The sequence below is a fragment of the Bemisia tabaci genome, chromosome 1 (assembly GCF_918797505.1).
Source record: "Bemisia tabaci chromosome 1, PGI_BMITA_v3".
Lineage (NCBI taxonomy): Eukaryota > Metazoa > Arthropoda > Insecta > Hemiptera > Aleyrodidae > Bemisia > Bemisia tabaci.
Genome location: NC_092793.1, coordinates 36517757 through 36530378, shown reverse-complemented (window position 1 = coordinate 36530378; position 12622 = coordinate 36517757). Strand labels below are relative to the sequence as shown.

At 38.1% G+C, this 12622-nt stretch overlaps 1 protein-coding gene across 1 annotated transcript in view; it reads right to left on the bottom strand.

Moving 5' to 3' along the window:
- LOC109038378 (atrial natriuretic peptide receptor 1) overlaps nucleotides 1-12622 on the bottom strand; it is a 405535-nt gene that overhangs the window by 279586 nt on the left and 113327 nt on the right. The gene's annotated exons all lie outside the window — the stretch shown is intronic.

Below are 12622 nucleotides of genomic sequence, written 5' to 3'. Positions count from 1 at the left end.
GTTACCCAACCTCACCTTACCCTGTTCTTTCTGAGTTTCCTTAAGGTGATTCGATGGACGCCATATTTTGTGTCAGAACGGCATGCGATATATATCGCATCAATTGGTTCCATATTTTCAGTTCCTCGTCATTTTCCTCCTATTTTGAGATCGCACTTCTGTTGTCAGGAGTCTAAAGCACTCACTTACCAATTTTAACAAAAAAATTCAACGTAATAAAGGCGTGGTTTTTTCAGAGAGAAAACATCGCATTCGATACTGATATCGAAACTGCACTCGAATGCGATATTTTCTCTCTGAAAAAACCACGCCTTTATTACGTTGAATTTCTTTGTTAAAATTGGTAAGTGAGTGCTTTAGACTCCTGACAAGAGAATTGCGATCTCAAAATAGGAGATAAATGACGAATAGCTGATGCGATATATCGCATGCCGTTCGGACACAAAATATGGCGTCCATCGAATCACCTTACTTTGCCTTCTTTAACTCCGTTTCTAAGTAAACTGTATTAATTATCTGAAGTTCTTTATATCTTAAAGCTTCAATTTCCAATTTTAATTTCCTAACTTTTTCACCATTTTCCTTATAAAACAAAATCTATTTACGTACTTTTCCCCCCTTGTGTTTAGCGCTTGTTTCATTTGTGCGTCAGCTTTGATACAATGGCGGATTGTTTACGTTCATTTTATAGTTGAACATTTTCCAATTTTTTCCTTTGAATCTCTTCGTAAAAATCCCAAAATGACTCATCACTCTTTAAGTCAGTAATTCACCCCTTCAACTTAACATTAGTGGTACTTTGGATGGTTCCACCTCTTGCAGTGAGAGAAACTGAATCGCCGAGTTTCTGAGCTGGCTCCTTGGTTTGTCCATGTCCTTCGGTTTGATTTGTGATTTGTGCAACTTCCTTAATGGATAATCCTACTTATCAAAATATTCTTTGACTGTGCGTGGAGTGTAATTTTGTCTTGACAACATTAGCACCATGTGAATCAAAATTACAATCAACTCCATTTTTGCCGCAGGGTAGGGATCCTTTAGCTTTCACTGCTATCAGAGTGCTGCCGAGAACCTTATCACAACTGTCGGTATGTTCTGTTGAGCATTTATGTAAATATAAAACGGTTGTATTTGTAAGTCAATTTCTTTTGTGTGTGAACAATAACTGAATGTCCAGAATTCTAAACATCTGACTGTATCTCAAGTATATGTCGGAAATATTTATCAAGGTCAGAGTTTGTGAATCCTTGGCAGCAGTTAATGAATTTCTCCTAAGTAACAACTTCGCTCAACAAAGTTTGGTAAGTAAGTACAGCTCAGATCCACAATCGTGCACATATAGGTAATTATTAGTCCAAAATCAGTGTGAGTAATGTTTTGAGGGTAAAGTGTTCTCTATTCTCCAACATTTGTTAGCAGGGGTGCAAATTGCGCAGAGGCTGAGAGGTACTAAGTAACTTGTTATTTTTCTAGATTTTTCAGATTTGCAATTCTTGTGAAATACTTGTGGAATACTCACTGTGACTTTGGCACACACTCTAAAATTAACAAGAAATTTCACAAAAGTTTGATCAGCGCGGTGTGCTGACCTTCTTGCGAGAACCTAGCGGGAAGCTGAAAATTGCAGAGGCATGAAACAATTTTCACTTTGGTTTGTGAGATTTTCTTATAAACTTGGCATCCTCATATTTGTCCGACTTTTACCAAAATTATCTTAAAATTATCTCTCCCATCACCATGTAGCAACAAAATTAGCATGAACATTCTTGATAAGAGTAGAGTCATAGTATCCAGAGACCCCTGAGAGTTTTGCATTAAATACTAATGATGCTCCTCTGGAAGAATTAAAAATCGACCATTCTAAACTACATACTTATATCAACTAGCTCTTGCTGACGATAACCTGCTACCTTCATCAACTTAATCTAAAGTTTAGAAAAAAAGATAAGCCAACTAATGTACTATCATTTCCATGCAAACAGTCAACCTTGTATTAATTGAGGAATGATAAATACAGTTTTTACCATGCCTTAGAATTCTTCCCATAATTCTTACCATTGTCAGGAAATAAAAATAATTGCTTCATTGTTTGCATTTTTATTGGCCAACTAAGTTCACAGTGGAACTTTCGTCTACTTGGTGGTAATGAAGGTAAAGATTTATTCTTCTCTTATTTGGATGAGAATTACCTACATAAAATATGGCATACTGTGACACTGGGTGCCGCTATTAGGTACCCATGTAGCAGGACTGAGATCTTGATGGGTGATAAATTGCCGATTTATCACCCATTTATTGGAAACCGATAATATTGACAAATAATGGACATATTTTTGGAATAAAATTGTCATTCAATTGCAATTTTATTTGTGCTAATTTTAATGTTGAAGGTATATTGCTATTTTAATGTCATTTTTTACGGCGATAAGTTATGAACTTATACCTAATACTTTTATGTAAAAAATACAATTTTTCAAGATTGACGATTAATTGGCTGCTCATGGATGAATTGCCTGTTACTTACAATTAGTAATTTGAGACTGAAACTTCAAAATATTTAACTTTTTCGGAAAGTTGCAGTACATCAATTTTTTTATTATTATCATTATTATTGTTTCATTATATTATTTATGTAAAAATTATTTTGACTTTTCGCGCGGGACAGTAAACACGTCATTATGGACGGCCATCTTTAATAGCGTTCGAAGGTGCCTGTCTGTACGGTCGTACCTCCTACCTCGGTTGTCGATGTTGTGTTTTTGAGTCGGTTAGTCGGTTACAAAATACAAAACCAACGTAATAGATGATGTGAATTGGTCATTTGTGTGTTAGTTACGGCAATTTTTCGGTTGAGTGTATCTAAGATTCAGAAATGAAAAACACCAAGTATCTTACTGTGCACGTGCATGCACACTATCCCAGTTGGTGATTTATCGCTCGCTTATTGTGGTCGTCGTCAATAACATCCTAATGTGCCTCATGTTAACGTTGTCCACTAGTAACTGCTCAGCGCAGTGGCCGTTTTATTCTGTTTTAAGCCGTAAGCTGTAAGTTACTTAGAATGAACTCATTTCTCTTTCTTTATGCTTTTCCCAAAATCGCCTGTGAATATTGCAAGGCCACAAATGAGGTTAGAAATGCCTTCATATGCATCTCGTCTCAAATAAGCAGATGAAAGACCACTTAAAATCAACCCATCAATAGTTATGGACTTCAGTTCACGTTATTCGAGGTACTTTGTTTAACATTCCTTGTAAACAAGTAACAGAACTTCCACTGGTTATTTTCTTGGTCCGACAACCAGTCAACCACTTAGAGGTGTAGTCGTATAAGTTGGCCATTGTTTACTTTCTTTCGGTTTGCAAGCGTATCCACATGAAACCATTTGAATCTAGCAGAAGCCAAAACGCAAGCTTAGATAGGTATTTTAATACTTCCAAGCCTTGTAAAAATTAAATTTTTAGCCGCACATAAATCACAACCACATAAATGTTGCGGATCATAACTGATACGTAGTTTTTTTACGATACAATCATGAGCCTGATATTTTTAAGGTGGATAGTAGCGAACACCGCTTTGCGCAGAGGCGTAAATTCTTCGACGGCGCTCACAAACTGAAGTTCACATAATGGCCAACTTATCAATCAACTTCTTACTCACTGAATGAATAGAAAAAATAACCAATCCGTAGTTTTAAAGTCGTGTGATTTTTGTCGTACTGTGAAATCAGCATGAAAACTTGGCGATTGATTGTTTTCTATCGTTCACAATTCATGTTGAATTCACCGCGTAAACTAAAAAAACTGTGAGTTGAAGGATCAACAAAGCCTTCTTTGTTGGCTCCGCTCGTGTGGTTGTCGAATTGATAAGACCAAGCTTAATCCAACATCCATTGCCGCTGACTGACCCGCTAACAAAAAGCGAAATGAAAAGAGTCATAACGCAATAGTCTAATGTGTCTGTAAGTGTATATTGGGAAAAGCACAGAGATTCCAGAAACATATCATTTTGCACACTGTTAAAATCCATCCTGAAGCTACACAACTCAACCACATTGAAATGAGATGTGTAAGCACTTTCGTATTCACCACTTCGCGTGAAAATATTATGAGGATGCAGGGAGTGAGTATACAAAAGTTCTACAGGTCAGACAGCTGTTCGTATAAGAATTTTAACGACTTTTGATTGATGATAAAATTGCCAAGCAATCAAATGTTGTTAATCTTTATTCGCAGTTGAACAGTACACCAAATTATGAAGAAAACACTGGAAGTTAGCAGTGAGTATATATCCACTATCATATCTTTTTCAGCAAGTTTCAACTGAACACTAATTAGAATTATTTTAAATTGGTGTGAAATCTTAAATGTTATTTTACCTAATGTTGGCAGCGTTTGAATCAAACTCATTCAGACTTAAGATCCATGTGAATTTTTGTTGTAATTATTTGTGTAAATTTGTCAGGTTTATGTCTATCTTAATGGAGTGCTGTAATGGAGCTCTTGTCTAATGGCAAAATTGTATTTTTAAAAATTGTGAGAACCATTGAAAAATTCATCTAAGTGTATGGTGGCACCTTTAATTATTTTTTCTATAACCTATTTCTATCTGTAAAAACTGAAGTGTCCATCATTACATTGACAAAGGACAAGCAGCATCCAATTTTAAATTTTCATTTCTATTTTTGAACAGCGAACAAAGAATGCGTTTTCTCTGTCAAATTTCCTGTGCGGAAGGTATCCTCTCCCCTTAATGGGGCGCAGAAATAACCTCAAGATAAGCTACTGAAATGAAATGTTTAAAAATAAAAATACGCTAATCAAAATCTTTAAATACTACTTCTTAGGGGAGAGTAGAAAGGATCAGGGAAAACGATTATTTTAAACATTTGTGCTATTATGTAACTGCATGACATTATCTTTTCAGAGAGTTATTTTACTTCCATTTTTCAACTCTAAGTAATAAACCTCAATTCTCAGTATTCTGTGCAGGTTTTTCAGGGAAAAATTGTTTTCAACCTGATCCTGAGGTCAAAAAAAAAAAGTTGAGATGTTGATGGTTTATTGCTGTTTTATCACCAAAATATTCCAATTTCATTGCAATTCGATTGGCAATAAAATGGACAAATAATTGGTCGACCGATGATTCCCGGATTGGTCGATTATTGGCAATAAATGACCAATAAATGACCAATCGATGGAAATCAAATTGGAATAAAATTGGAAATAAATGATCAATATATTGGCAATCATCTTTCAAATTTTGCTACATGGGTACTCTACCTACTGATATTTCAACGATACTGGAAAAATTCATAACTCAGGTAACGGTGTTATCTTGCAAGCTATAAAGCTAGGAATTAGTCATATTTCGATCCTTTGAGATTCTTTCATCATTCAGAAATAAAAAACTCAATTCAGCTGGAACAGGCACATTTCTAGGAAGAATGTGACGGATAATTTTTATCTCATCGTCATCTCACTTATCATGCTTCTCGTCCTCATCTTGATGAGAGCAGGCGAAGATTTGAAAAGTGCGCTACAGATTCGGTAGTCGCCTGGCAAAAGTGATACCCGCCTGACATCGTAAAACTTCAAGATGGCAACAAAAAAAAATCAAACTGGGACAATAATTAAAGAAGAGGAATGTGGTGGTTACACGGAAAAAAAAGGTTGTCTCGTACAGCCATGAAGATGGTCGGATCGACCATCTTCGAAAGCTGAAAACCGCGCCAACCAAATTGTTGGCTAGATCGACAACCAGCAGGTAGTGACGCTGCCTTCATGCCGCGCGGCTGGGTCAGCCCTGCGAAGATGGTTAGATCAACCCGAGCGCTCGGCCGCAGCGCTCAGCAATTATGTCAAAGTGACCCATTTTGAGGGCTACCATGCCCGCTTAGTTTTGCCAAAATGGACAGCGGTCATTGCTACAATTTTTCGGGGCTTTTAATGGAAAATAGGGGGCCAGGAGCCCCATAAAATGAATATCTGAGAACGCTAAATTGTAAAAATGAAAAATATGAATTTTTTTATTTAATTCAACTTATTTTACTACGATAGAATTTTTTCAACCTGTTACTTGGGATTGAACCTGGATCTACCTAATCCTAACCTAACACCCTAACGATTGAGCTATGACGACCGATGATGAAGGAGCACAAAAAATCTATATTTAACCGTCAACGTCGATCTGCTTGAGTGTGATAACTGGGAATTCGAATCTAGATTTGTATTTGTGATCATATGTTTCATTTCTTTAAATCGCACAGCCTGTTTTTTTCTTTATTATACTGATTTTTATTTCTACTACACACGCTACAAAAAAACATATGATCGGATTTACCAGTGTTTGGTTATTATTAACCATGCTGTCTTCTTGCTTTTTTCCCAATAAATGCAGTTTAGTTAGTTACCAATATACCAGTATTGTAAATTACACGATACGGCTGACACCATGCTAGTGTGGCGTTTCCAACTGCCTAGTATGGTAATTTCAAGCTTCCCGAATTCCAGATGCTCCGACGAACTTTATGGATTCTAACATCCACTCAACATATATATTTTTAAATATTAACTTAAATTAGCAGAAACAAATTTGATATGAAAGTAGTAGATATTTTACTTACTTTTTGATTAAAGATTCCAGTACACTTACAATTACTGGCAGTTAAAGCAAATTTGACGAGAAATAGCAGATAATTGCTTCACCGATTTCAAGTAAATGATACCAAAACGAAACTTGTTTTTACCGTCAAAGTATCATTTACAGACTAAATCAGTTTCACAAAACGTTTAATTTCATAATAAGTAGATAGGTAGTTCAAAATATACCTACAAAAATGAACTACACGCAGTACCAATTGCCACAGTTCACGGTGGGACAGAAACGGTCAAATTTTGATTAAAGCTTATATTCAACAAACATCCCAGGAAAATTTTACTCGGCATCAGAGTATTTTGATTCTCTAAAATTTTAACACAAATAGATATACGAACGAAGTATTCAATAATCACTGATCAGCCTGAGACGCTGAATGTCTTAAAATTATAATAACTAACTAACTATCATTTTCAAGGGACTTCCGTATCTTCCCGCTTTCGCAATGACTTTATACAGAACCGACACTCACTAAATAACAGAACAATTTTGCGAAACGCCCTTCAAGTTTTCAGAATTCACACATTTTGTTAGCCAGATTCATCGCAGCACTCTTATAACCTCCAAAAAGTGGTCGATACAGGTTTAACTAGGAAATCTCGGAAAATATACGTGGAAAGTTAAAACAGATAGATTTAAAGACAAGACGGTCGCTGTAGAAACGATTCGAACACGAATTTGGGCAAATTACGCGTAAATTCACATGGATTAATATAGATAAATAAAGCCAAGCGCACAGACTCCGAACAACAACGTGATGAACTTGTAACTGAGTGACAAAGGAAAAATGGCGGACCGCAGCTCAGCCAGGCGGGAACTCTCACCGCGCTGACTGTACCTGATGGTTGGGTCGCCTTTGTGATGGCCAGTTCAGCTTTGTCAAGATGGTTAATCCGTCCATCTCAGCCACAGCGACATCCGCCGTAAGATTCTTGCTGGCTGGGCCTACTTGTGAGGGTATGATAACATACATTGCTGGGTGCACCACTAAAAGATGCAATAGTCGGATTTAATTTAGGCGTATAGGTAAATTGGATTCGTGCTTGGTCACATCGGTCAACGTGGCTGGTGAATCCAACTATTTTTGTTGGTTCTCACTTCTTTTTACTTTTCAACCATACCGCATTAGCTGTTAGAGACAACCTATTTTTTTCCGTGTACAAAGTAATACCTAAATGATTATTCATTTTTTCGCACCCTTATAATTCAAAAAAATTAATTTGAAGTTCGTATTCGGAGACTTTACACTTTACGGGGAGAACATCCAATGCCCAGCATGAGCATTGGAAACGTCATTCGTGAACTCAAAATGACCGACTTGTTCGATCTGTGGACGTTTATTAGTGCTAAATTAGCCATCTACCCCACGCGAGCGTCCGTGGCGGAGTGGCAACGACACTCGAGCGATTACCGGAGTTCACAACGTCGGGCTTAGTCAGTACTTCCCCACATAGCACAGAATATTGATATAATATTACAATAGTACTGACACGTCAGTAGTGTCAGTATTTATATAATGCTGATGTATCCTGATTTAATATTATATCAAGACTATGCCGCAGTATTTATTAGTTACTGATTTGGAGCTGTCAAAATATTGTCACAGTATTGGCCGAAAAGGTTGATTTCATATGGAAATCAGGGTTATGACAAGGTCATCAGAACACTGCAGGACACCGACAACATGTATGCATTACTACCTTGACACTGAAACGTCTGTACACTCAGCGCCCACTGTCAAGTAGATATGAAAGTTCAGACGATGACCGTCATTTTCATAGTACTGCACATGTATTACATTTGAAACATGAATTACACAAGTATACAAGTATTGAATATTATAAACCACTTACTTGATGTCCTGCGACGTTTAGTAGCGTAAAATACCCGGACGCCCTCGGGTGGATTTGAACCCGAACCGCGGAATTCCTAGCCCAGTACTCTACCATTGAGCCACAGGGAGCTGATGGTGTTTCGGGTTAAAATCACGCCTGTTAATAAGGCTGTTATAGCATGCATAGTATCAGTGCGCGGCTCGACTTTCATCATAACTTTGATTAACACCGTGTTTTCTTAGGCTTCTTTTTCTTCCTATATTTTTTTTTTTTACCTCGTCAGCATTGACTCAATACTGTTGTTTGATATATTGAAGGTATCAGTGTTATATTCATGCTGACGCGGTATACCTTTTAACCGACAATATTAATATCATACCTACTCGTTAGTGTTGGTGATATCATGTCAACATCCAACAATATGTATCAGTATTGACATAAGATTCTGTGCTAAGTGGGTCGATGAGTGATCGCTTGGGAACTCGGGCGCAGCGCGGCTTAATTCTGGCGAACATTAGCTATGTTTATGCGAGCCTCTAAACCTAACTTCAATCGAAACCTGAGTTTGAAACCAAGGTTCAAATCACGGCATACTTAAACGATACGGAACTAACGAAATGTTACATGAGTCACCTTTGAAAATCAAGTTTAAGAAAAAAAACACATAGGTAGGCAAACAGTAGTAGGTAGCTTGCCTATTTTCTTCCTGTCTTGCTCTTGGACTCGGAGAGCAGTCGGAAAGAGGGGTGAGAAACAGGATTTCAGCGCGTGTCTCTGGGAATGTGGAAATTTAAAATTTGTGAAGCGTCATCAGTTTGTTAAGATTGTCACCGTCCGTTGCCTCAAGAGGATTTAGACGCTTCTGCTTCAGCGATACATTGTTGACCTATCAATATCCGCTTATTTTGATCATATTTTGAAGGAGCGATTCCCATAAGTATTCCCGATTAGTTATTTGTTTCACTACAATAATGGCAGACATACAATCTTTACGACACCATGGAGTGAAGGTGCGGTGCTTTACTGGATTAGCACTCCTAAACTTTCAATGCCTATATCTACCTATTGTAAGATCATTAGAAGCTCAATAAACAACATGAAGAATTTCTGCGCCTGCCACAATTATTTTTAACAACACTAAAATTACCTATGGCAACTTTTCTGAACTCAGAATATAAGCTCGAGCATGATTTGAAGGGTTGTTGTGATTACTTAGGTATTCATTCAATTTTTAAATATGAACATAAAATTATTAAAAATCCACTATCATTTTTCCAACTGTTGCTCAGAAAGTCAGTAAAGGCTTTTCTAGTGAAGATGAAGCCTTCGCTTATATATTACGGAAAAGTTGTGGAACATACACGGGATAAAAGAGTAATAATAATTTTATTGAATCAATTCATAGTGAAAAAATGAAGTATAGCTTGTGAAAATGGCGCCAACGCATGAAATTCAAGTTAAATCGAAAATATGCGCATAAACAGCGCCAGAATCGGAAAGTTTGATTTCCCGCGAAAGTCGGGTTACAGAGCCCGCATAAACCCGACGGCGAAAACTTGCATTACAAACTCGGGTTTCGTGAAACCTCGGTTTCGAGCCTCGCATAAACGTAGGTATTGATTGTCGGGTTCTCTCAGCGTCACTTCTCTGGTGACCGCGATGATAATTATGCCTAAGAACATGCAGTGCGCCTAAATTTAAGCATTTTGGCATTTTGGAACTTTTTTTTTTTTCAGTGTGTGATATAATATTGGTAACATGTTGATATCATGGTGATAACAAGTTGATATCATATATGATAACAGGTTCCATTCACCCTGTCGGTATACCATGTAGGGCCAGACCAACTTGTTACCAACATGGTCATTTTTAGCAGAGCCATGGGGACCCAGGGCGAGAACCGCATGGGAAATATTGATGGAATCCATTGGGATTTTTCTCATAGGTTCCCATGGGACGTTCTTAACAGGGATATTTTAACTAAACAAACATAAACCATTGGAGTATTCAACAAAGTATCGCACAATTCGTTTTCACTTCTTCTTCCTCTCTAGGTGGGTCCTAGGGGTACAAGGACCATACTTGGTACTACGAAATATATTGATTAACTCAATATTTTTCCCAACTTTGTAAGTGGGATTTTTCCCTAGGACAAGGCCGCGGGTCAGTCCATTTAAGATTTCATTTTCAGAATATCCCTGGTAAAAATGATCGGTTGATATCAGTTATAATCAGTAGCGGAAATGAACTGATATTAACTGATTTTAACTGATATCGACGGTTACCAACTGATACTAATTGAAAGTCTACAGATATTTGATGAGTAACAGTTGGCACCAGTGTAGAGGTTACACTGATACCAACTGATACCAGTTGAAAGTCTACAGATATTTGATGAGTGTCAGGTGGTACCAGTAGAGGTTGTACTGATACCAGATATTTGATGAGTGTCAGGTGGTACCAGTAGAGGTTGTACTGATACCAGATTATACTCAATAGATCTATGTTGAGCCTCAATAGATAATAGTTGAAAGGAGGGGTATCGTTAAGGGCCGATTTTGGCCCCACTTCAAAAAATCATCTGAACCCATATTTTAAGTACCCTAGGGTAGGTGCATTCTGGCGTAAAATGTTTTTGCGATTGTGCATCTTTTTCCCGCCAAAACAGCCGACTCAATTTTTCGGCTGAAAAATGGTTTTAATTTTATAACGAGCCCAAAAAAGCTTTGCTTCATGAATGCGGGAAGTGCATCTAAGTAATTTTTTGCGTACTTTTCAATGGAACAGGCGAAAATTGTCTAAACCCATTTTTAGTGGGTCATTTTGGACATTTTTAACGATTTTTGGGGTTTTTTGGCAATTTTTCACCTGTAACTAGAAAACGGTTAGTTATACAACAAAAACGATTGCATATTCTAAAAGAGCGTAAAAAATCCGTTAGAAATCATTGGTTAAACATTTTCTCAGCATAAACTGTCAACACGAAAAACAGCTCTAAACTTGAGAAAACCGAAAAAACTGCATTTTCCACGACTAATTAGTCTCCATTTACACCCAGCACAATTTTGCCACATCACCAAAATTTAACAGTGCTATAACGAAATAAAGAGAACGAGCAGAGACGTTATCACACAGCGAGTTTATTCGATAGAGAAGACAGAGAGCGCAGCGCCTCCACGGCCTGACCCTGACGGAGAGACACATCTCCGCCATTACATGTTACCAACCTATGGGATATTACAGTCTTCCCCACTAAAAGAAAAAGCACATTGGCTGGGCTTGGGATACAGAAAAATCACTAGGGGTACAATACAAATTATTTGGGGACAAAGTCTTTCAAATGTCCTGGCACTTTTTTGATACGAGAAGGGCGGTCTAACACAGGCGACCGTATAGTTGCCCTACCTCTTCCTACACTTAGCAGCTTCCTAGGAGTCTGGCTTGTTAGGTCAATGACTGGAGGCGGAACGTCTTGATTCGCAGACTGGCTAGTTGACGGCAGAGAGACCGGGCTTGGCAGGCTACCATGGCTGGTAAGAGGCAATGGTTGCCTTACAAGGTGACTGCTTGAACCCTGAACAGTAGGCGGCTTCCGACTAGCTGAAGGTGAGCCAGGCGATGCAGGCTTTGCTACAGGTATGACAACCTGTCTTCCAGATGGCACTACGTGGAGATCTGGAATGTCCCTTGGAGTTGGCATTTGCACTTGAAACGAAACCTGCTTTTTCGGCTTACTCTGTTGATGCTCCGGGGTCTTGAAGTCAAGGAAACTTGCATCTCGCAGTTGGTCGATATGTCGCTTCAGTGTATACCCGTTGCTTAATTCTACTAGATAGTGGATTTTACCAAATTTTTTCCGGACGAGGCCAGGTTGCCATGAAGGTTTGTTGCTTCTATACACACGAGCAATTATTTTGTCACCAATTTGGAAGGAACGGAGGTGGGTGGCTTGACACGACGAATTTTTGAGCGGTTTGAATGGGTGAATGGCATCCAAGCGAAGTTTGATTCTACGCCCTAGGTAGCGTTCTGCAGGGCTAGATCCATCCAATAACGGTGTAGCTCTGAATCGCAGGACAATTTGACGCACTTTTTCTTGAATGTCACCAGGTTCTGCTTCCATTTTTGAT